Source organism: Halichoeres trimaculatus, unplaced genomic scaffold, assembly GCF_033239565.1.
Source record: "Halichoeres trimaculatus isolate MK-OKI-2021-1 unplaced genomic scaffold, fHalTri1.1 fHalTri1_scaffold_22, whole genome shotgun sequence".
Classification (NCBI taxonomy): domain Eukaryota; kingdom Metazoa; phylum Chordata; class Actinopteri; order Labriformes; family Labridae; genus Halichoeres; species Halichoeres trimaculatus.
This window is the reverse complement of record NW_027437200.1, coordinates 16,791,515-16,816,959: the sequence shown is the minus strand read 5'-3', so window position 1 is coordinate 16,816,959 and position 25,445 is coordinate 16,791,515. Positions and strand designations below refer to the sequence as shown.

Below are 25,445 nucleotides of genomic sequence, written 5' to 3'. Positions count from 1 at the left end.
GAGCTAAATCAGTTTTTTAAATGAGACATTCACTTTTTTTTATCTGGAATTACAGAGCTTTTGATGCAGAAAACTAAAGAACATTATTATTTTTATTCAGTGGAACGATGGAGCTTCAGGTTGTTAATCGGCGTCAAACAGCAGCTGGCTTCATAGAAAAGTTGGAGCAGGGTTTTCACCTAACTGTGCTTGTTTGAGCTTTATACATTTTCAATAAATTACTTAATATGCCTTTTTTTTGTCTTTGTTTCTTCTTTTTGCATTTTGAAGTTGAACTTTCAAGCTGCTTACAAAAATCTACCAGAGTGAAACATGAATTCTTGTAGGAACTGGATTTTACTTACAACAGTGAATCTTCTTTGAATGTTTTGTCTCTGCCAAATGTCCTTCTCCATAATCTACTCCAGTAGGTGGCGGTAATGCTCCTCAAACTGGGTGCCAACTACCATTAAATCCATTAGAAGAAGAAGAATAAGGGGTGAAATTTTATTTGGGTAACTTGTTTGGCAGGACTTTCTGTTTTGCCAAACTGTTCAGGGAGTGAAACAGCTTTCCAGGATTTTTCCACAAGATGTGCATGTCAAATTTCTCTCCATTGAAACTGTGACCTCTCATCTTCTGACAGCACTGGTAAGATGTTTTATGTTTAACAGCTTGGTGCACCTGAGATCAGATTGTTAGCTTGTTAGCTAGCACTCTGGGCCTGTTTTGGGCAGCAGTGTCAGCCCAGTTCAGAAGTCTGGTTTGGTGTAAAGCATTAAGCATCATATTCCTGTGGTGAGGGTGTGTTCAGGTACTGACAGTGTTGAAGCTTTTTCACTTTATAAATATTAATATATGGTTCTTTCAGCCTGGAGTCAAATCCACTGTGTCAGATTGTTGGAATATATTGGCACATTGTAGCCACAGTGTGTGTGTGTGTGTGTGTCTCTGTGTGTGTGTGCCTCTGTTTGGCTTGACTCATGAGTTTCTCTCATCAGTCCTTAAAAAGCAAGAATAGCAACACAATCTCCTTTCTGTCTAAAGTTTTATCACCTCTCTGTTTATCCTTGTTAACCTAACTTGGACTCACCTGTGTTTGTTATTAGCACCTGCTGTGTACCAGGGCCTGTCTGAGCATTTTAACAATGGAGTTTGAGTATTTAAATGAACCACACTGTTTGTAGCGTGAAAAAGCTCTGTTGGGCCAGATCATCAGCATAATGCCTTCAGACATGTCCATGTTGTGTATCAAAACACTGAGTGTGAGTGTCCTTGCTGCTTTAGCTAACAATGCTCATGATTGACTTTGCCAGAGTTTAGTGTCAGAGTAGTTTTATTTTTAGTTTCTTGTGTGTTTGCACTGGGCTTTTGATGAAGTTAGGATTTTAAAAACAAAAATAAACAAAAGAATGTTAGTTTTAACTGTGCTGATGATGTAGACAATGCTCCCATAATTCAGTGCACAAAATATTTGACAGCCAAATCATAGTTTAAGGTTTTGGTACCTCTGACCAACCCTCTGGATGTGCTTCAGCACAACACTTTAAAGAAGGAGTATTTTGCTTTGTTAGACTTTACTATTCCTTTGGTAGTTTTACAAAATTAATAGCAAAATGAACTCTATTTTTCTTACACTGTTGTATAAAAAAACTCATGTCAGCCTCTGTCTGAAATGCTTGATTTTAGCTACTGTCTCTTTAAGGCTCCCTGTTCCATAAACCCCCCCTTCTCTGATTGGCCAGCCCTCTATAGGCTTGTCAGGGGCAAAGCTGTTGGCAGACCTAAGTGTTTTAGGCCCACCCCTCCTAAGTGTCGTGAACCAGACAGGAAATCCTCATGTGATGACCTCATCATTTCAGCAAATTGTGAGAAAGAACTTGCCTTCATTTTAGAACGGATCTAATTGAGCAGTTAACAGATTCAGAGATTTCTACAACACATGAATTTGTAGCGTTTTGAAAATCTGCACACATACAGTCCAAACTGCTAGCTTTGCTACTTTATGTCCATGTTTTAAATATAGAGATAGTTAATTTTGGATAAGTTTGGTGGACATTGTTTCAATCTATAGCCAGTAAAAAGGCATTTTGGTAAAACTTTAAATGTAGAACTCTGCAAGTGACTCAGTATGTACTTGCTACATTATCCTTGGCTGCCTTGTTCATTTATTAAAATAAGCATGGTGACTATTTGAGTTGACTCACAGACCCCAACCTGCAGCTGTAAATACTCAGCAGACCTCTGATCCACCTCTGAAATTGTGCACAATAAAACCACCATTTACTTCTGTGTGGATAACCAGGCGTTTGCATATGTTTGAGGAATTATTCAGACTTAAGTAGAAAATGAATTATATATCCGTGACTGAGTTGTTTTTTTATTTTGCAAATGTATTATTTATTTATTGTTTTGAAGTGGATCCAACAGGCCTCATAGTGAACTGTTTGAAGCAGGGAAAGCTCCTGACCTTTTGATTACGGTGGTCCAAAAGGGGCAACAATGCATGCAGGGGTTAAATTGAATGAAGCCTATATTAGGTTTTTTTTTTTTTTTTTTTTTTTTAATTTTATTTCATTTTACTTCCACTAATTATATTAAATCTAACTAACCATGTAAATTTTTTTTTTTTTTTTTTTTTTTTTTTGCTGTATGTTGTTTTTCTTTTTTTAAATTTTCTTTTTAAAATGGTTTTATTGTGTGTTTTGTTTTTCTTAAATACTTCATAAAAACATCTTCAGTTTAATACAAAAAAAAAAATTTTTTTTTAGAATTTTGGGGTGGCCGATTAGCTCAGGGGGCCTTGCCACCCCTGTTTGCCTCTTTGGACACGCCCCTGTTTTCAAGAGGTTTATCAAACAATATCAGCTCGTATTTTCCCAACAAACACTGTGCATCTATGGCTTGTGAGGTATCATTTGTCTTTGCTTTTAACCATCAGACTTAATTCCCTCTTGGCAACTAAATAATAGTGAAGCCCAACGTTAGCATACCTAAAGTCCCAGCAGGGGATCCTCCCCTGTGAGCTATTCTCAGCAAAGCCTCGTCTAGACGCTGCCGACTTTAAAGCTAGAATAAAACATAAAGCACAATTGAAATAAGTGTTCTTGATCTTAATGCACATTATCGTCGTGTCCCAGGGATAAAACACTTAAAAGTCAGTCATGGAGAAGAGAAAGCCCGAGGGCTCTTTAGGCTGGGTACATGTCCATGATGCACCCGGCTACTTTAGCTGTCATGCTGCAATATCTGGGAGCCCTCGCCGGGTGCACTGATGCTTGGCTTAAGCCATTTAGCAGCGCCCTGGTTAACTGAAACCGACAAAACTTCTGATTCCAGCCTGATCTTAGAATAACACCCCTGGCGGTTGTGAAGCTGTCTTCGCCCATTTCATCCGGCGTGGTCCCACAACTGCGTTTGTATCTGACAGAGACGCAGAAGAAGAAGAAGATGCCGTATGATGTTACAACTGTTACCCAGAGAATTAAATTAAATGGAAAACGCTGCGATGAAAAAAGAGAAATGAGATCTGGCTGACAGCTGTAGTGTGGAGAGAAAAAAGAGAGGGTGAGGCTTTAGCTTGAAGAGAGTGCCAGACTGGAGGGTGCAGAACATGAATAAAATAAGATGGCATTTGGCCACTTAAAGCCAATGGGCGCTCCAAAGGGTAAAGTGTTCAAGATTCCAGCTGAATATCCGCTAAAAGTTGCTCTTTGCTCAGAGTGTTTGCCCAGAATCACACAGAGCAACAACACAGGCTGATGAGATATTTACAGCTGAGTAGAAATGCGAACACCGGCCATGTGAGGAGTCAAATTTGCTCATGACACCGGACTAAATTTCACTGAACATTAAAGAGTACAGTGTTTCAGAGTGTGGGGCTAGTGCAACACATAATCTCTAAAAATCCAACACATATGAGTCAATGAAAACGGGATATCTGCTTCTTGTGTTTCTACTAAATCTCTCCCTCTGTCTGTCTGTCGTTATTACAATATTTGTTATTTTTTTGTTCTGTATTCAAAAGCACACGTGCTTCATACTGGTGTTAACAACACGTTCTGTGCTTGTGGAATTTTTTTACTCATCAAACATTTTTTCTGACACAAATATATAAATAAATCAGCATGAATGATTTTGTAATGCTAACAGGCTAACATAAACAGGCTAGCATTTGATGCTGCTAATAGCAACACAAGCCCTGGCTACTGACGGCTTTATACAGTGCTTTTGACTATCACTACAGTGTGTAGGAAGACGCTACAACTTTAGCATAGCTTGTGTTAGCATAAAACGCTATGGTAATAAAACGCCTCTTTGAATGCTACTTGTATGTTAAACATGTAGCATGCACTGTATAGCTAACCTTTTTGTTGAATTGATCTTTTATTTTGTTTATTAGAGATTAGCATTACTTACTCATCCTTAAAAATTAGTCCAAACTTGAAGTTCACCAACTGTCTTTTTCAGATTCTTAAATCCCATCTCGTAATCTTATTTTGCAGCTGAGCTTTAATTAGTTAGTGTCAATGAAGGACCTTAATAGACCAAAGTAAGCTCCCGACCAGGGGCCAATAAAAGGCAGAACGAACATCAGTCACCAGTCCTGAGAGGAAGCTAAATCTGCAAAAGACATACATAATTTGACAATTTAATTTTTTTTTTTTTACCATAAACTCTTTTACAGTGTTCAAATGGTTTTTATTTGTGTACAGGCTAACAAATTGTTGGTGAAGTAGTTGTGAATTATCTTGAACACAAAATACTAATCTTGTGCCACAAGTCATCTTATTATAGGGAATTATCTTGAGTACTCATGGGGCTTTGAAGTGCTCACAAGACAGCAAAATCTTCATGAAGCAGTCGTGTATTATCATATATGCTCAAGATAAATACCTTGCACAAATCATCTTTTGTCCAAAGTTAGTCATCTTGTGTGCACAAAATACATTTACGTTCCACAAGACAATTTTTATGTGCAAGCAAGAAAGTATGTTGTTTGTGATACATTTTTGTTTTATCTTTAATTCACAAGATAACCACCATGTACACTGACTCCATCATCCCTGATGCAAAATTGATAATCTTGAGTGCACTTAAAACACTGATTGCACAAGATGATTATCTTGTGTGCACAAGGGAATGTGTTTCACTTATTTGCTCATTAGATTATCTCAGTGTGATTATCTTGTGTACGCAAGATAATCAAATGTTTGCAAAGCAGTTGCGTCTTGTATACACAAGATAATCTTCTTGTGTGCACAGACATCATCATCTGTGCAATTTAAGTTATCTTGAGTGCCCAAGTTACTTTTGATTAACCATCTTGTGTTATCATGTTGTGTTTAAAGTGAACTATCTGAAGCGCAGTAGTTTAAAATAAATTTTGTATATCTTCTTAGCACAAGATGAAAATGGTCACCTTGTCAGGACTTTGGGGGGCTCTGGGGATAAGTTGGTTGGCTGGAAAGTAACAGAATGTTAACATTTAGTGAGTCAGCAAGATTTTTACTGGTGAGGTTTTTGTTCTGTTTGATCATCCAGCAGCACATGGCGAGCTCTGAGCAGCATCATCAGACTGTGCTCTAACACCACAGTTAGTGAAAGTTCACAGTCTTATTTTTCCACTCTGACGTCTCAGCGTTCTGTGTAACATGCAGCAGACCTCAGACATCACGGTGCTGCACAGCACCCAGACGATCTGTAAAACAAATGCAGTTTGTGGAGGCCAGCGTGTCGTCCCAGCATGCTCATGCTAACAAGTTAATTAAGCATAGTCCTGTGCACATGAACTTTAAGCTTGTATTAGTAGTCAAAAGAGATCTGCCGCTAGCTGCACCGAGCTAATTATGTGATGATAAATCTTCTATGGCATGAGGTAATTTCTCAGTGCTCTTTAAAGATAGTAGAGAATATGGCAGATAACTGCTTGAAGCCTTTGCGAGTCAGCGGCGGCTAAGCTAAATGTGGCAGCAAGTGTCAGGCCAAATCAATACACGCTTCCCAGGATTCCTTTGGTGCCATAATCCAGGCTGCGGTGGGCGCTGACCCTGGGGAGGCCCGGCCGCTTGTTTTCTTGCCCTGTTTTTTCAAAAGCAGTTGCACTTCTGGATATGACAGCATTGAGCACAAGCTAATTACCTTAAAAAAGCAGCCCAGTTTACGCTACAAACCTCTTAGCTTCTATCCCCAACCTCGCGTCCTCTCACTGGGAAAGCTTGCTTGCCCTGAGGAAGTGTGATGTGGAGGAAAAATGTGAAGGTGTTAAACAATAAATGCTGATAACCTAAAGCTCAAAAGCTGCTTTATTTTCCGCTGAACTCTTCAAGTGCTGCACGTGGACTCTTTCAGTGTCAACTACTCCCTTTGGACACAGACTCATGGTCAAATATTTCACCTCACCAATTCATTCTTTGACTAGCATGAACTCTGTTTTGCAGATATTTCTTTGAGAAAGGCCCCCGGTGTTTTCCAGCTGATTTCACAGATCCCATTTAGGTCATAATCTTGTATTATCTGCCTTAAAATAACAAGAGATAATCCTGGCATCAGGCTAATCAGCCGTGAAATTGAGGAATCTCCTTGACTGGATTCCACTGCAGCAAAGCTTGCGCGTGATGCGAAGAGTGAAAGAAATGCATAAAAAAAGAAGAGAAAAAAGTGCATGTTTTTAAAGTCATATTCAGTAAATAAAACCATGTTTCCGTCCTTTATTCAACAGGACAGATTATTTCATCCAGGACGAGGATTTCTGAGATGTGTGGAGGAGGATTTCCAGAACATCCTCCCCTCGTAAGTGCTACTCACTTACTTAAGCCATCAGCCGCGGTCATTAAAAATGTAAAATTAACATCTTTAAAGTGGAACACGATTCTGTTCCTGTGCTCAGGAGGCAGTGAAGCGCGACGGCTGCATATGAAATGCGTTCGGTCATCCCCCTGGCAACAGGGACGGGGAAGGTGCACTGAGTGAAACGAGAGCAGATTGCTTTTATTCTTTATTTAGCGAGTTATTCTAGACACTGAGTCACAGATGCCCCGCCATCATAAAAAAATCTTTCCTGCTCAATTGAGGCTGTCGGAGGAAAATGTTGACGGCCCCAGTCTCTGTGGGGGAGAATGAAAAGCAATCGTGGATTTTTCTGTCCTCGGTAACATGTTTCTTCATTTGTAAATATGTCACCGAGTCTGGCTGCTGACATTATTTCCCTCCTGAGACAGTCGAGGAGCAGGAAGCAGAAAAAATAACTCACCACTTTAACATAAATAGACTAGTTTGTTTTCATGTAACAATAAAAGCAGTGAGCACACAGCTACTAGAGGTGTGAACTCTAGTGTATCTATAAACAGACAGGGATGCTTAGTGAAATGTGTTTTTTTAATGCTAATGTTTGGCAGAGAGCCTGGATGTATTAATATGTGTCAAATGTGTGCAGCTTAGCGTGCTCCACATTGCTGATATCCAACAAAAACAGGGAGCCTAGCTCATTCATGAAGCTCAAACTATCCTTGGTGGTGAATTTATCGCACTCTGAGAAAAAAATGTCCACTTAAGTGATCTCATAGCGCCACCTGCAGGGTGAAAGTTTCTGTTAAAAGGCTAAACTGATTGGACGATGACCCACCTCAACAAACGAATCTCAGACTTGCAGGCTAACATACTAAAGAATCTCATTGTTAGCATTACACTTAAAGATGCTATGAGGAGAATCTGTTTTGATTGCACTCCCTTGCCACCTTGTGGCCCGGAGTCTCAGCACACACTGTCGTAAATTACTTTCAGTGAGGTGTGTGTTTTTTTGGAAGTAAATGAAGATCGGGTTGAAACAAACTTACTTTATTCAAGACAACCTTTTACTGGATACAATGTGCCGTGCTAAGGTTTTTATCAGTAGAGTTATGTAGAGCTACGGTTTGAAACGTGACATCAAGTAAACTTTGTTGTAGCCAGCTGTATGTAGTGCTATCGGCAGCCCAATGCTCCCACGTATCTGTAGGCTAACATGACAACAGTTAAACACTGTCAGTTTTAAGTAGATTATTAGTGGTTTTTATTTAGCACAGCTAGCATCCTGTGCTACAAGACATGTCCGTAATTTGTAGCGTTAGTGAATCCTGGTTAGTTATGTCCTGTCAGTCATCTACCAATCAGAGCTAACGTAACCTCAATCTTCATTTTATTGATAGACTCTCAAGTTTGAACAGACCACTGCAGAATAACTGCTGACTGTGGGTTGTAGCTTTTAGCTTCCTTCTGCTCTTCTGTCCTTTTTCAGTCTGACAGTTAGGCTCCTGTGTCTACCACCACTACAAAATTAATCACAGAAATTGTTTTCAGCAGAGAAGAACACAGATCTCTCTTCTCTCTACTAAACTTTGTGAGCCAGCATGGTGTTGTCATAGAGACCCAGATGTGCCATTAACCAGTCCGGTCCTGCTTGACCTGATCAGGAAGCTAAGAAGTAGCATTCTGAAACAACCTATAATATTGATGCACAGAAGCTTTCAAGTGTCACAGAGCGACTATTGGAGTCTTTCTTTCACCTTATTTGATACAGAACAAATATAGTTTGTAGTGTTAGATATAGGGCCACACCTACTTTTCTTAAATGATGAGTTTGTTATTTTTATTCTATATATTGATTCGACATATATCAGACAATGGTGAGAAATGTTCACCTGTCTTTACTAGAGAAGGGAAAATTTGAAAAATTAATGTTTAGGTGATGGATTGGTGGCACTTGCTTGTTCAACTGATACATAAGCTGTGTTTCTGAAAAAGTTTCCCCAGATTTTATTTTGTAAGTGCCCCTTTTCCTGTCATTTGTAATCCTTTAGGACAGGGGTGGCAAACCTGTAGCTCGTGAGCCGCATGTGGCGCTTTGCCTTTTGGTGTGCGGCTCTTCAGTCCACTCATAAAACTGAGAAGTTGATGCCAACGTTGGGATCAGTACTGATCAATACTAGGGTGATGAGATTGATACTTAAGTTTCAATTTCTTTTCTCTACATGTGCTCCTCTCAGTCATTCATGTACTCACAGATAGATAGATAGATAGATAGATAGATAGATAGATAGATAGATAGATAGATAGATAGATAGATAGATAGATAGATGGATAGATGGATAGAAATATTGCTTTTGTGGCTCTTTGTCCCTGATTGGTTGGCCACCTCGACTTTAGGATATAACTCCCAAATTAAGTGCACAAATACTCAAAAAAGTCGTTGAAAAATTTTTTTTGAATAAGATTGTTTAGGTCTTATTTCTGAAAAAAAAAGGATAATTTAGCTGTAGCTTAAATCGACGCAAACCCAAGAAGATCAATTTTAAAAAATAGTTTTTCAAAGTTTTTTTCTTTCAACTCCTACCCATAAATATGTTTCTTTAACATCAGTGTAAATGCATGAAAGGTTAAAAAGCCAAGACCTAAGCAGTCTGAAAGTGTCAAATTAAAAAAAAATCCTCAGTATTCATTTAATTAAAGCCCAATAATCACATCCTACTTTAATAAAGAGTTCCCTCTACCTGGGGAAACACAGCGCAGATCTTTAACCTCTCATCAGCTGAACCTCCACACTTCATTACAGCTTCCTGAACAACAGCTTCCGACCGTGAAGCCCGAACTAAGGAACTACTTTCTCCCTGAGAATGTAAAGGCACGAATCATTTCCCCTTCTTGTCATCATCAATCATAATTACGCAACATTTTCTTCACCTTGGATCAATTTGTGCCATTGAGATCAAACAGCCGTGTTAATGGGCGCCCAGGTTTCCCTAAAGGTAATCTATATCATGTGGTGTTAGCGGTAGCCTTTTTAGCCTCAAGTTAGCTCCCACAGTATATAGTTTCTCACTGAAGCTGCTTCACCCTGCAGCTAGAATGTAAATATAGACTTAAGCTCCATTTGTGTTGCTGATCACCTTCTTTAGAGTAAATGCTGCTGTGCTTGTATTCGTGGGTTTAGGACTGTACGTCTTAAGCCTCTCAAAGTAAAAAAATGAGACTCTCAAAACAAATATTTGGGGTAATAAGTCTTGCATGACGGAGAGATCTGCTTTTTCTAAGTGCTCTTTCTCCTAATCACAATTGACACTTGAGCAAGCTCTAATCATCATTGTTTCAGTCACAACACAAACTGGGTCTTCAAAGGTTTCACCCACGCTGCAATTACGCCAAATTACTCTCCCCATTTGGAGTCAGTCAGGGGCTCTGTTTTCAGCCCGCTCAGCCTGTAAACAGGATGTTTCAAAATGTCATGAAACCGAAGAAACAGTGGTCTCCAGCAAGGACAGAAACAAGTTCCCCATCACCCATTAGGGCTAACTCTGGTGGCTTCACACAAAAAGGCAGAGAGAATAGATTACATACAGATTTATGGAAAAAATGTTTGTTTTGTCTATCAGCAGGTCAGGAATACGTCAAGTCTGCATTGGAGGCTCACTAACAGATGGAGCCAAACTTTACCAAAGCTTTGTGCAATGATAGAAGGCAGCTTCAAAGATTAGGGCAGGACTCATGGAGGAAAATCATCCTAATAAGCAAAATGATGAAATATAACACCACAAATTTTGATATGATACATTACGCTGCAATCCATAGGATATAATAGGGAACATGCACAATTATGTGATATATCACAACAAGACACGACACAATACCAAACAATGTTAAGTTACAGTACGCCACTAAAAGACACAAAACATGCTTTATTGCTTTGTTGCTAGGCTCCGCCCTGTTGGCTATGGCTGCCTTTTGCAGCAGCTCTCTCTTCTCTGTTCGTTTCTTGTAATTTTTCATCTCTTTTTTGTAATCTTTGTATTTGGAGTGGATCATTACTTTGTACGGCTCATTTGTTGGTCATGGACATCAAACTTTTTGTGGCTTCAGTGATATTTTTTCTACTTTTTCTCCTGTGTTTGTCTGGAGATCCCACATGTAACCATGGCTGCATTGTTTACATGTGAACTCAGCTGTTAGTAGCCTGTAGCATGTCAATGCTAACTGGTGCAAGGCCTGATGTCTTCCCACAAGGTGAGGAGAAGGAGGTGAGGACGACGTGCTGGTTCTCAGGTGTGAGCTAAGAAGTGACGACGTCGACCTGTCCTTCCATCCATCGTTATTGGGAGTGTACAATGTATCTCCATTAAGATGGACAAGCTAGCCACACTAACCCAGCAACAGAGGGAATACAAGAAGGCAGAGTAGCATCATGCTATTCACAGACATGGCTAACGCAGCTAACATTAGACACCAACAATACATCCATATAGCCGTTTTCTTAACTGCTTTCCTGTTCAGGGTCACGTGTGGCTGGAGCCTATCCCAGCTGTCATTGGGCGAGAGGCAGGGTACACCATGGACTGGTCGCCAGTCAATCACAGGGCTGACACATAGAGACAGACAACCATTCACTCACACACTTACACCTAGGGACAATTTCGAGTGACCTGGTGAGCATGTTTTTGAACCGGTGACCTTCTTGCTGTGAGGCTGCAGCGCTAACCGTTGCGCCACAGTGCAGCCCCGGAAGGCAATATAGTTGATTCAATCCATTTGATGCAGTTGGATAAAAAAAAACCCACCATTACAATAAGATAAGTTAGGATATGATTCAAGTTTAATACATTACACCTTAATAGGATACGATATGACACCATAAGAAGAGATACACCTTGATAAGACACAATGCGATATGTTATGATACAGTATATTTTGATATGTGGCTATAACAACAAATTCATAGTACATTGATTTTAGCTTTAGAGGCTAAATCGCTCATGATTTATCATTACTGTTGACTTTGAAGCTGATTTTTAGAAGACACTGTAAAATAAAAAGTCAATTCGACCAAACCAGGTTCATCTAACCTACAACCTTGAACTAAACAGTATGTTTATACTCCGAGCTTGACGTCACAGGAACATGGCCTCATCAGCTTCTCAAATGTTTTGTTGTAACGTGAAACTAAGCCCCATTTCCTGTGTGGCTTTTGGGACTTTAGCTGTATTTAGTCGTTACAGCTGTTTTAATGCAGAGTTAGCTGTAACTCCTCTTAAGGCTAGCACAATCCCACTCCAGGCCTGTTGTTTAGAAGAAGTGAAGTAGTCTTTGCACAAGTTTTTTGTAAAGACAAAAAAAGATCCAGCAGGTTGAGTTTAACTCTGGAGGTTTCTTTTCTGCCTCAGTTAGCATGAGACAAAACTCACAGACATTCATCACATTTTCCCCGTTGGCACAGGACCACATGATAGTCTGACAGTGCTAGAAAGGCATTAGCATGTCTGTAGCCTGGAGATGTAACACTATATTGTTGGGAAATATTGTAAGACGCAGCCCGGAGCAGATGAAAGACCGCGAGTCCGTCGTCGTTCCTTACATAATGTGTTTGTAGTTAGCATGCGGTGCTTGTTTCTCACCCTCGTGTACTGTAGTTTAAGCACCCTGTCACTTCAAACTAGAGTGATCTGACATTTTTCTGGGTGACTGCTGAGAATGCTAATGCCTTGGAAGTTGTATCCTGTGGCTCTTTTGGCTCAAATCAAAGCCAGAGAGGCACGAAGACGAGCCGGGCAGCAGCAGCAGTGCCCACACTCGAGACAGAAATGGTAATCTTATCCATCGACACATTAGCTTAGGATCACAGGGGAGGAAGTACAGGTCTGACAGACCAGACAATGTCCATTTTTCATTGCTAATTAGAATCATTAAGTAGTCTGTATCAAAGAGATGACAACAGTAAGGGATGAATACAAACTCGTACAGTTTGAGTCATGAATTTAGACTTGTTTACATGTTTCCAAATGAAGGTCTTGATTGTTTTGAGTCAGAAGAAGAGCTCTTTCTGAAATTCTTTTTTAGGTCTAAATCATTCATCTTCTTAAAGGCTGAGACACATGACTCAGCTTGAATGTGAAGATGACAGTTGACAGGACCAAGCTGGAGCCAGCGTCAGTCTGGATCACTTTATGTTGACAGCTGACGGATAAACAGCGTGTGATTTTTAAGAGCATGGACGACGGTCACCATGGTAAAAAGGGAGAGTCAACCTGACTTTTGATCATCCTATAAACAGGCAAAGAGAAGGAGTTAGTGACCCTGCCAACAACAGCGCCACCTATCGGTTGAAAAGCAGTGTTTCTGATAATGCTAATCTGTTAGCCTAGCCTAAAAAATGGTGCCTTTGTTCAGCTTTTACTAATAAAGTAAAAAGTACATGAACAAAAAGTGTCAAACTGACCTGTCTTTAGGGCCAGCCTCAAGTGGACATTTAAGGAACTGCAGGTTTTTGGACTACAATGAGGCCATTACTTCTGCCTTCCCCATATTAATTTCATAGCCTGAAACTTTTGAAAATTCTTAAGTAGTGTGAACAAAGACTCTCATTTCATTCATATCTCATTTTATTTTATTTCATTGTGTGAAACAGCGTTTACCAAAAAAGAGTCATGCCACTGGATAGACACTGTAAAGAAAACGTCAAACTCACTTTAGATAACTGCAGTCTGATGTAAATGCTGCTTTTCCGTGATGTGGGATACAAAAACAAACAAGTCAGTTTCAGTTTGTGAAGTTAGTCCGTGTTGAAATGTTTCAGGTGATCAGATTTTTTTTTATCGTTTTAATTTACAATTGAATTGAATTGAATTGAATTGAATTGAATTCAATTCAATTCAATTCAATTCAATTCAATTCAATTCAATTTAATTTAATTTAATTTTCAAAATTTATTTTAATTTAATTTAATTTTTATTTTATTTTATTTTATTTTATTTTATTTTATTTTATTTTATTTTATTTTATTTTATTATAATTATTATTATTTTGCAGTAAGCATTGCAAACTTAACAGTTCACAAATTTAACAACGTTCTGAAAATGCAACATCATTTCCAAACAATACAACATCCCAAAAACACAACACTCCCAAAACATAACACTCCCAAAACACAACATACCCAAAACACTGTACTGTTCCCCGAACATGACAATATTCCCCAACACAACACCATTCTGAAAATGCAACATCATTTCCAGACACTACAACATTACCAAAATACAACAAAATTTCTAAAATGCATCAACAATCCAAAAATGCAACACTATTCCAGAAACAAAACACCATTTCTGTAACACAACAAAAATCCTTCAATGCAACACTGTTCCCAAAACAAGACAACATTTCCAAACAAAACACCATTCCCAAAACACAACCTACACTACACTAAAACAACATTTCTTAAATGCAACACTAATCCCAAAGCACAACCTTTCCCAATCACACCATTCTTGAAAAACAACATGATTTCCACACCACAACATTTCTAAAACAACAAAACTTGTGAAATACAACCATCTTATCTTAAAGTAGCACATTTAATAACTGAATTATTTTGCAAATTTAACACGTGGAGTCCCCCAAGGCTCAATCCTTGGCCCTGTTCTTTTTTTCTTTTTCATCTAAAAACATGTTTCTCATGCTACTATTTGCTGATGACACTCTTCTCTCCCTTATTTAACCAAACATCAGGAAGCTAGATGAGGTGAGAGTGTAGGTGCGGTGAATTTCATGATACCATCTCTTGAGACCCTTTCCTGCTGACCCTGGCTAGCCACTCAGGGAGGTAGCAATTTCCTTTGTTCCTAAGTGATACACACTGAAGGATAAGTAATTGATAGCCTTACAATCATAATGCAACATGCTTCAGTTTTCTGCGCTTAAACCCCCTTTTCAAAAGGCCAAAGGGCTCTTTCTTTTTTGTCCACTAGGGGCAGTGTTTTGCCCCAGTGTGGTGCTCAAATGATGTTAAGTTGAAAATCTCCAGCTTAAAAAATGCACCAATGACGGAAAAATATTATTTTTCTTGAAAAATGTGCATAAAGTTTGTTTTTGTGGTAATTTAGCTTATTTTGTATTAAATTTATTTAATTAATAAACAATACAATTCAGCCTCCAGCAGCAGACAGAGGAAATTGCCCATGAAACCACGGTTGCTGCCTCATAATTTACCAGCTGACAATGAGGATTTTTTATTAATTCATCAGCTGCTGAAATATTCATGAGCCACTGAGCAAACTTTTGGGCCTCATATTCAGAAAAAAAAGGAAATACGACAGCGGGCTTTCTGTGTAGCACTTTCACATGTACGGCTGGAAACATCATTGTTGTTTGCTCGAGCTCCTGGCGAAAGATAATCTGTCAGAACAGCTTTAGTGTTTTACAGCTCTGAGGAAACACAATGGATTTTAGGCACTTGATCGTCATGGTTTATCAGGATCAGAATCATTTCTAGTTTTGCTCAAGAGTAATGACACATGGGAGGAGTGGGAGTTTGACTAAAGGGGGAAATCTAGAAATAAGATTAGCCTTTATTATAATTAGCGTGCAACCTTTTCTTTTCCTGACAAATCTTAATATCTTCTCGATGCCATTCTCCTCATAAATGACCAGTTAAACACTTGATTTTTACCATCCCTATCCCCTTACCAATGATGAATAACTGGTTTCTAATTTCCAAATGTGTGGGCGTTTAATGAGGCCTAAGATATTTTATTCTCCTGCTATAACGCTGTCGACAAAATTGTGCACTGCCGAGTGTAATCATGCAACGCTATCCGGCACAGACACTCTCTGGCAGCAGCGAGGCAAAACCTGCAGCCCAGAACTGCTCCACTTAAGGGCGGCTGATGTGAGAGGAGCAGACAGGCGAGAGTGGAAGGCCCTCCAGTCATGCAAAATGCAAAAGAAATATGACTTTATTACAGCTCCCTAATGGTGACATAACAATCTGTTCAGCCACTTCCCCCCAAATCTCAAAGCATTTTTTTCTCCTTTTTTCTTTTTTTGGTGAGTGCTTTGCTCTTCATGAAGGGATGCCTTTGAAAATCCTTCAGTTTGACTGAGTTTAAACACAATTGAGTTTGAAATGTGGCTTTGACCGGCTCATCTCTTATTTATTTAATTTTTATTTTTTTTTGCTTGTACTCAACTTAGAGTGATAAATGTCCTGAGAGGAAAAAAACAACAATACACAACAGGGTTAAAGAACCTGATGTTTCTGATCTTCTGTTTCATAACGCGTACAGTCGATTTAACTCTGTTTAAAACTGCAGACAAAACTCAAACGTAAGATCTGTTTTTTGTTTTAAAAGAAGAGTGGTGTCTCTAGGATTGCAGCTAGAAGGTGGTTAGCTTAGCTTAGCTTAGCTTAAAGACTTTAATCAGGAGGAAACTGTCAACACATTTATAAAATGTGGTCTAAAAGGTTGCTTCATGTAGGTCTCAGCTGAAAGTGATGAGGTATTAGTAAAATCCTCAGTCTGAATTATGTAAACAACAGGAAGCTAAATGAATGACATGAAAACAAGAAACATCACATTTGAGCAACTGCGCTAATTCTATGCTACGAAGCAGTTGCAAGTAAAATTTAATCTCAGTTCAAAAACAGTCATACTCACTTTTAAACCTGGAGTTAGCGAACACTAAACATCAACCTTCATAGGGTTTAATGTTAGTTTTCCTTTATTTAAAAGCAATAGTAAAGCTAGCTTTCCCTTATGCTAACAAGGCAAACTACCTCCCATCTCTTTATTTAAATACACTAAACTCAAACTGTGGTTGGTTTAGAGGTTTGATTTTTGTTGAGAAGACAGGACAGAATTTGACAAATACAGTTGATTATTTGCAGATAATCTATCGTTTAAGCCCTGTGATTGGCTGGCGACCAGTCCAGGGTGTACCCCGCCTCCTGCCCAATGACAGCTGGGATAGGCTCCAGCCACCTGCGACCCTGTACAGGATAAGTGGATCAGAAAATGAATAAGAATGCATGAATTTATCGTTAAGGTGACCTGAGAGATCTGCGTATTTAGCCGACTAGATTGTGAAACATTACAACTCAGCTCAGGGAACTCTGCAAAACATGACTCAGAGCACATCAAGCAAAGCAATACAATGCAACATAGTGCAGCTCAACATAATAAAGTACAGAATATTGTAATGGAGTGCAACGTAGGGCAATGCAAATCAACATAATAGAGTGCAGAATAATGCAAAGGAATGAAGTGCAATGCAATGTGAAGCAGCACAAAGCAACTTGAAGCTGCTGCACAAAGCAGTGTAACACAGGCAACGTAACACAGCTCAGCACACTGACTGTGATTTGTGGGTGTTTCCTGAGGTTTAGATCAGCTAGTTTGTCCGGCTTTCAGTTTGACTGTTTGTGTAGCACTTAAAGTTGCCCTTCAGAGCAAGTATCAAAAGCGTCTGAGGTCTAATTTACTCAAGAATATGCTTGGAAAATAAGAGGCTGTTTATATGACAATTTCCGTTAAAACGCCAAATTATGTTGCGTTTTGGCCCCATGGTTACACGACCTAAAATGCAAACTTTTGAAAACGGCCTAGAGAGTGGGATTTTTCTGAAACGCTGCCGACACCGTTGCCGTGTAAACAGTTAGCCGGCGTTTTCAGTGGAAACGCTGACGTCACACTCTGCTTCTCGCGAGCGCATACTGTTGTTACCATCGTCGCACACTACAGTGTTGTGCTTGTGCTGCCCAATCTGCTGAATCTGCTGACTGTTTTTCAACAAAATGAACATCTGTTGTTCCACTTCTGCTCTTAGTATTCCCATAGACTGTATAAAACATGGACGTAGTCTCGCCGATGTCATCCGTCTGTTTCTGAAACGGAAAATGAAGCACATCGGCTTTAGCGGCCATATTGGTAGTGCCAAGGGCTTCGTATACAGCCATAGGGCGCCTGTCGGTCACGTGACCCTCAGCTGTGCCTCTTATTGGGGGAGCTCCCGATCTTAATATCCTCTGAACGGCCCAGCTAGAAAAAAATTCATCCCCCCGTACAGTGGGTGCCAATAGTAAAATTAGCGACTCAGACAGGAGACGTTTTTTGAACCAGGCTGTAAATACGTTAATTTCTGCTTTCAAAATGTCTTTTTTTGGCTTGGTGTGTATGTGACTTCCGCTACTTCCAGAACCAGCCTCAAGCGAACACTCGAGAAACGGCAGATTTTAGCACTTCAGCATTGTCTCATATTCTTAGACCAGAGGTTGCCACTTGAGTATTCCCCAATACACCAGATGATCGACTCAACTCTACTTCAAAGCGGCTGGACAAGACAGTTATAGCACAACCTACAGGCCTGGCATGCTTACTACAGCGTTTTCAGTCTATCAGTGTTTCTGTATAAACCCAGATTCTTTTCACAGCGTTTTTGGATAAAACGTTGTCATATAAACGAGGCCTAAAAGTTTTTTTTTTCATTTAAGGATTGATACCAGTGATGTTTTAATTTACCCCTAAAGATGTCCAGTTATGAAAAAGAAAACCTCCATCATAGTCCTCTGTCATCTTCAGTCCGTCGATTCTCCTCACAGGTTAGGACCTCAGATAAAAACCAACCCAGATAATGGTCATAACACTTTCAGGGCAGCGCGAGCAAGGGTTCAGCTCTGCCATAAATATTTAAGGAGGAACATTTTGCAGCTATCTATTTGTGGATTTGAGAGATAAATAAAATAAACACAAACTCCTGTGTTTCCCTTTTTTTGTAGGGTTGTGGAATTAAGGCGGTGAATAATGCATGGCTGAAAGCATCCGTCTCTCTCTGAGTTGCCTCTTTTGGATACCAGGGGAACTGAAGGCAAGTCAGCACAGATATTTATGAAGTGTTGTTTGATTTCAGAACAAACCGATTCTGTCAGGTGACTTCACCACTCACCTGCTTTAAGAGCACTGTGCACCGCGGACCAAATAACCGGCCGCATCACCTTTTGACTTTGTACTTTTCAACTTCCTCCTCAAGGTATTCCCTCCCAGATAAAACAATAAAATCCAGGAAGCTAACTTAAGTCTTTATGCTACAGATTACCTGCATTAAATCATGACTCAGCAGCACGTCAGGCTAACTGGAAGAAGGAAGGAGCTTCACTGCTTACATGTAGGGAGCCACTGTGTCACCCGTTTAAAGGTTTGTCACATTTCTACTTCAAGAATGCCCCAAAATTTATCTTACATTACAAAATAAGCTTAAGGACTTAAAACAGTGTGCAAAATCTTACAGGGTAATGTCCCAAGTCAAACACTGCCACTACCGTTCACAGGTGTTCTTCTGATAGTCATTAACGGCAACCATCAACCATTGTTTGACCTGTTCTTGCTCCTTCTTCTAAACAGCCAATATGGCGACCACTGAGGGTAAGAAGTGTCCGTCTTTCTACACTCGACATTTTGACTTTTTTAGGTGCACCAGCTGAAAAATGTCAAAGTGCACTGCATTTTTCCATACTGTCAGTAAAAACGCACTTATGAATCCAAAATAGTAAGTGTAAATGCAGAAGTACATGATTTGGGACACAGCCTTAGTCTCCCTGATTTTGCCCTCCATTCAGGCTGCTTTACCTTCGATTACCACTGGTCCTGATTGGTCAGTCAGTTTATACAAAAACACATTGCAGAATACAAGAACAATACAAAAGTTACAAGAACATTTCATGTGATATACAAGCGACAACCTCCTGACGCTAAAATTTTAGCAAATGTCGACAAAAGAAGATTTTTAGATTTGAATTTTGTGAAACCAGAGATACAGCGGACCTCGGCCGGTATGCCTGACAATGGGGGGATACTCCACCATTACAGGCACTAACAGCAGGATTACGGTGCCTGTTTGGCTGTTTAAAGGCAGACATCGAGTGATGTGTTAACGTTTTGAGATGAAACATGAAAAGACAGTGGATAACCCTTTGTAAAGGTGGCGATGTGTAGCCATACAGCAACTCTAGATTAAGGTGACACAACAATTTTTCAATGAACAGATGAGATAAGGGAGAGAAACCGGAGGCTCACTGCAGTCAGTTTTATAAATTTGATTTTCTATTTGCTTTTATACGTCTGTGTCCTTCAAGATGTGTGTGGTGAAATGTTGGAGTTCATAAACTACTATAAGAGGTTATTCATGTAGTTACTGGGGCATTTCTGTAGCACTTGTTTCACAAAGCAGCTTTCATGGTACTGATTTTATTATTGAGGTTTTCTACTGTTAAGGCTGTGTTATGATTTCCGTGCGAACGTGACGTGCAGAAATGAGACACACAAGATCAACAAGAGAGAATGCGTGAAGCTGGTGATCTCTGTGTGAAGTCATACAGATGCCCGTATTTCTGCACTTCGACCACTAGGGGGTCCTGTTCTTCCGCCATCTTGTCCACCCATCTCTGTCTGGCAGTTTGGAAATTTTCGAATGTGTGCAGCGTGGAAATTTTCCACATGAAAGGGACCGCGTGAGGGGGTGTAGTGGCTATCTGAAATCTTCCATTTAATTATAGATTTTCTAAACCAACTTTTGTTCATAACCACTCTTTAGTGAGGACAAGACTGTTTTAACTCGTTGAGTCATCACGTGACCTCCGTTCAACGGTAAAACAACCGTGAAGCTTGCCGCACTCATTTATTTAAACAACAGTGCCACAATTCCAAGCCATACAGTACATTTTCCTGAATATGTCACATGACTAAGGGAGCTGCTAAGGACAGCAAACGTGTCAAACACTAGAAAGAATTAAAACATATTCCAAATGAGCAAATATGTGCTTCTTAATATACTTTTTTAAAATAATCTACTCAAAAATGCTTAAAAAAAAAAGAAACTTTTTTTTCCCCCTCATAGTAGCTTATCAAAAGTTTGAGTTGTACATTCCCTGTGTGGCACCTGCTAGTGATTAGCTACAAAATTAGCTAGCTTGTAACTCACGTCTTATAATTGTTTTGAAAAGTCTTAAGTAGACAAAATATTTCTGCAGATATGTTCACTTTCTGTTGTCAACCAGTAAGAAGTATTTTTCTTAAAGGGTTGTTTCCCACAGTCTTACCTCACATGCATGATTAGCCATCAGGCTAACAGCTAAAGTAGCTTTCATTGACTCCCATTGATGAACTAACAGAATACAAAGGGATGTAAAATACATCAAAGCATATCTTAAAGCCTTATATAAAGTATGTATGATACGTGACTGCATTTTCAAGCGCAACATCCCTAAACCATACTTTTTACACATTACAAGACATGTTGTTTTGAACTTTGGATCTTTGTGTTGAATTGCAGATTGGGCTTGAGATTAGCCAATATTATCTGTTTCCATCTAATTCAGTGTTCTGAAATTTGCAGAAGCTGAAATATGATGTGACTTTTTTTAAAGATGAAATGTGGCTTATGTTAAATATTGGTTGTACAGAGTGAGTGGCATTATGGGACATGTAGGATCCAACATTTCCAGGGTATGACTCATGCTGCTGCCTCAAGGCAACGGATCTCATCCTCAGCTGCGTAATTTGTCTCCGTCTTGGACATCAGGCAGATGATGGAAGAAAAACACTGACTCACTTGAGTGAATCTTCAAGCATGACCACGTTTATGGAGTCAAGCATCAAAATCTCATCTCTCAGTAGATTTTTAGCTGCACTGCTCTGGTTTTCATGACTCTGTAATTTCATGCTACAGAACTGATTTCTTGTAAATGTTGTGAGCTCGATCAACAGATTTTCCCAGAAACCAACACAATGCTCAGCGCAGTCTTGCTTACAGCTGGATTGACGTGGATGATTGTTGACAGCGTGAAGTGGCTGTGAACTCTGACCTCTGCTGCACATTATCCCATGTCTGCTGATGAGCGATGTGGATGGACGCGCCAATAGCTGCTTGGAGAGCAGATGATAGGTTCAGTGAGAGTCTTTTGAGCATCAGATCACGCTGTTGATGAGACTTCAACCTCAGGCTGCTGTCAGGCTGAATCTGTGTTGTTTAAAACGTACAGTGTGAAGAACATCAGGCCTTCCTCTGCTTATACTGTACATTATTTAGCCTGCTTCTTTTAATAGCTGTATCTCCATAGCGATGGTTGGTGTTCCCATCTCGCTGTCATTAACAGAAAATTCAGCTGAGTTGTATGTTCATATTGCTGAGACCTGATTAGTTTGAGCGGTTCAGAGATGGTGTGACTGAAAAAGGCCAGGGAGCGGCTGAAGCAGATGTGAGAAAGTTTTTTCTGGCATCAAATCCTTCATTCTGTTTTACATTTGTGCCGATAAGCTGCTTTAAAAAGTAAACACATCTCCCAACATTCAACAAAACTGTTTGACACAAAACACTTCTTCAGACCTGGCATCACTTAAAACCAAAGACACTTCACAGAGCACAAGGACAGACACGACAACAGTTAAGAAAAAATCCCTGAGATGCAAAATTTATAAAATACGAGATCACAAAATGAACACCAGTACACAACATTTCCCAAAACTGAACGTTCCCATAATACAATTTTCCAAACACATCAAAATACGACCAGTCCTCACGTAACACATCACAAGAAGTTCAAATAAACCAAACATTTCTTTGATTATTCTGAAAACGCACATTTTACACCACAACAGCAAAGATCAAAAGACGCAAACAGCTTTACAAAGTTATAACAATATTTCCACTAAATAAGAAGTCCCCAAAACACAGAATTTCCATAACCCAGCAGACCCAAAACACAACAGTCCCACAACATGAGAACATTCCTACGACACACCATTCCACAACATCATCTCTAAAACACACAACAACATTCCTGTAAACACAACAGTCTTAAAGTGCAGCATCATTTCCACATAATACAATATTCCCTAAACACAACACCATTCCCAAAACATTACACTATCCTAGAAACATGACAGTACTCCCAAAACACAACATTTCCATAACACAGCATTCCCAGAGCACAGCACTATATCTGAAACATAAGAGTATTCCTAAAAAACACTATCCTAAAAACACGGCAAAACATACTGAAAATGCAACATCATTCCCAAAAATATAAAAATTCCCAAAATACAAAAACATTCCAAGAATGCACCACTGTTCCCAAAATACATTTTCATAATATAACAATATTCCAGAAACACAACACCATTCCCAGAACACAACAAAAATCCTAATATGCAAAACCGTTCCCAAAATGACAACTTGCACACTACAACATTCCCAAAATACAGCAACATTCCCAAAATACAACATTCCCAGAATGCACCACCATTCCCAAAACACGACATTCTTAAAACACAGCATTCCTAAAACACAACATTCTGAAAATGCAACTTGACTTTAAGGCACTACAACATTCCAATAATTCAACAACATTCCCAGAATGCACCACCATTCCCAAAGTACAATTTCAAAATGCAACGATAGTCCAGACACACAACACCATTGCCAAAACTCAACAAAAATCCTAAAATGCAACACCATTCCCTAGATGACGCAACATGCACACTACAATATTCCCAGAATGCACCACCATTCCCAAAATACAACATACACATATTGCAGAAACACAACACCATTTCCGAACACAACACTATGAAAAACTATTCCCAAAATGACACAACCTGCACACTACAACATTCCCAAAATACAACATTCCTAATGCAACATTCCCAAAATACGACAATATTCCCAGAATGCACCACCATTCCCAAAACACAATATTCTTAATACAACAACATTCTTCAAACCTAACATTCCCAAAACACAACATTCTGAAAATGCAACATGACTTTTAGACACTACAACATTCCCAAAATACAACAAATTTCCCAAGATTCAACAACATTTCCAGAATGCACCACCATTTTCAAAAATACAACATTTTCAAAATACAACAGTATTCCAGAAACACAACACCAATCCCAAAACAAATCAAAAATCCTAAAATAAAAAACATTCCCAGAATGACACAACATGCACACTACAACATTTCCATAATGCAACACCACCCCCAAAACAAGACAACATTCCCAAACACAATCTCGTTCCTACAGTAAAACAACATTCCTAAAATGCATCACCATTCCCAAATTACAGTCATCCCCAATCACACCATTCTTGAAAAACAACACAATTCCCACATGACAACATTCCTAAAACAGAACAAAACTTGTGAAATAAAACCATCTCACCCTAAGTATCACATTTAATAACTGAATTATTTTACAGATTTACCAGCCTAAGAATTTTTCATACTTTTCATATTTCCTACTGCTGCTACTGCGTGTTAGGTTGGTTTCTCAGCAGCTGTGAGTTAATGGCTCTCCTGGTGCTCCGTGTAATGGTTGAACTGCAGCGATGACACAGCCTGTTACAGAGCCGCAGGTGCGTCTACCTGGCAGGCTGCCACTCAGCCTATCAGCTCACAATCCAATGATCCTTATTATCACTGCATCAAACACTGCTCCGCCTGTGTTCCACTCAGCCGCTGATTGCTCACTCACATGTGTGTTTGCGAAGATAAATTCTCATGACTGGGCTGTTGCACTTGTGATTTGGGGCTGTCACACTGGATGAGCCGAGCGTCGAGCAGCTGCTCAGCCCTCTGGGAGATCTGAGCTGAGAGAACATGCTGCAGATTCAGAAGGAAGGGGGAAATAGTTAGAGTGCAGATTATTGTGTGTTTGTGGTGAGAGATGTGGGTCAGGTTACCGTCCTGTCGCCAATTGCCTGGAAGAGGAGGGTAAATCAGCAGGAAATATACCAGCTGTCAATTGACTGTCACTTTCACACTACAATCACAGGCTAAGTCAGCACTTTAAAGGTAAGCAGAACAGGAAAGCAGATTATCCACAATCCAAAGTGAGCATTTTTTTTCTGTGTTCTCCTGGCATACACAAATTCACAGACTAGGTTTATATAACAAACCTGAAACCTGGTCTTTTTCTGTTGTAGATGTTTAATACAGTCCAGTTTCCACCAAGCAGTCCGGTTTGGTGCGAGTTGGATCGGTAAAGCCTGATCCTGTTTGCGTTTCAACAGCTAACCGTGCCCTTCTTGGTGGGCAGCATGTAAGCCGAATGCCAACAACTATATCAGCATGATAGCATGACAGCATAGCAGCGTGACACAGTGTACCCTGCTAATAAATCGACAATGGAACGCTGTTTCGTAATCCCATTTTCCAGAAAAAAGAGACTGAAGATCTGAACCTTGTAGGGTTATGTGTTGTAGGTATTGCCAATGTTGTCCAGGCAGTGACGATTCTTTCGTCCAATTGACTGACTGCAGAGTTTCTAGCTCCACCTTCAAGGGTCAAATTGTTTTTTTTGGCACCCCAAACAGAAGGGTCCCAAAAAGTGGGATGGTGCAGGTTGGTAATTAGGGGATCTGTCCAAGTTTTGGTCAAAGAAAACTCTACGAAATGCTTGCCCTGCAAAGTAGGGATGGGTACCTTTCACATTTGAAATGATACGATACCAATGCCCAGTACCTGGCAATCAGTGTCGGTGCTCAACGGTACCAATTTTTGTTACTTTTTTGTGTTTATGTGGTAAAAATCATCAATTTGTTTAATAATGAAATCTGCTTTTTTTAATTTAACATATGTCCTCTTCAATATTTAACCTCGCAAAGCTGTG

General features: G+C 39.6%; 1 long non-coding RNA gene across 1 annotated transcript in view; it reads left to right on the top strand.

The window, feature by feature from the left end:
* The first annotated feature begins 469 nt into the window (after positions 1 to 469).
* The window catches only part of LOC141784422 (uncharacterized), a 66,610-nt gene continuing 41,634 nt past the window's right edge, over positions 470 to 25,445 (top strand). The window contains exons 1-3 of the long non-coding RNA XR_012597442.1: positions 470 to 630; positions 18,554 to 18,642; positions 18,866 to 18,969. This is a non-coding gene — a long non-coding RNA (uncharacterized LOC141784422). The remainder of the gene's footprint in view (positions 631 to 18,553; positions 18,643 to 18,865; positions 18,970 to 25,445) is intronic.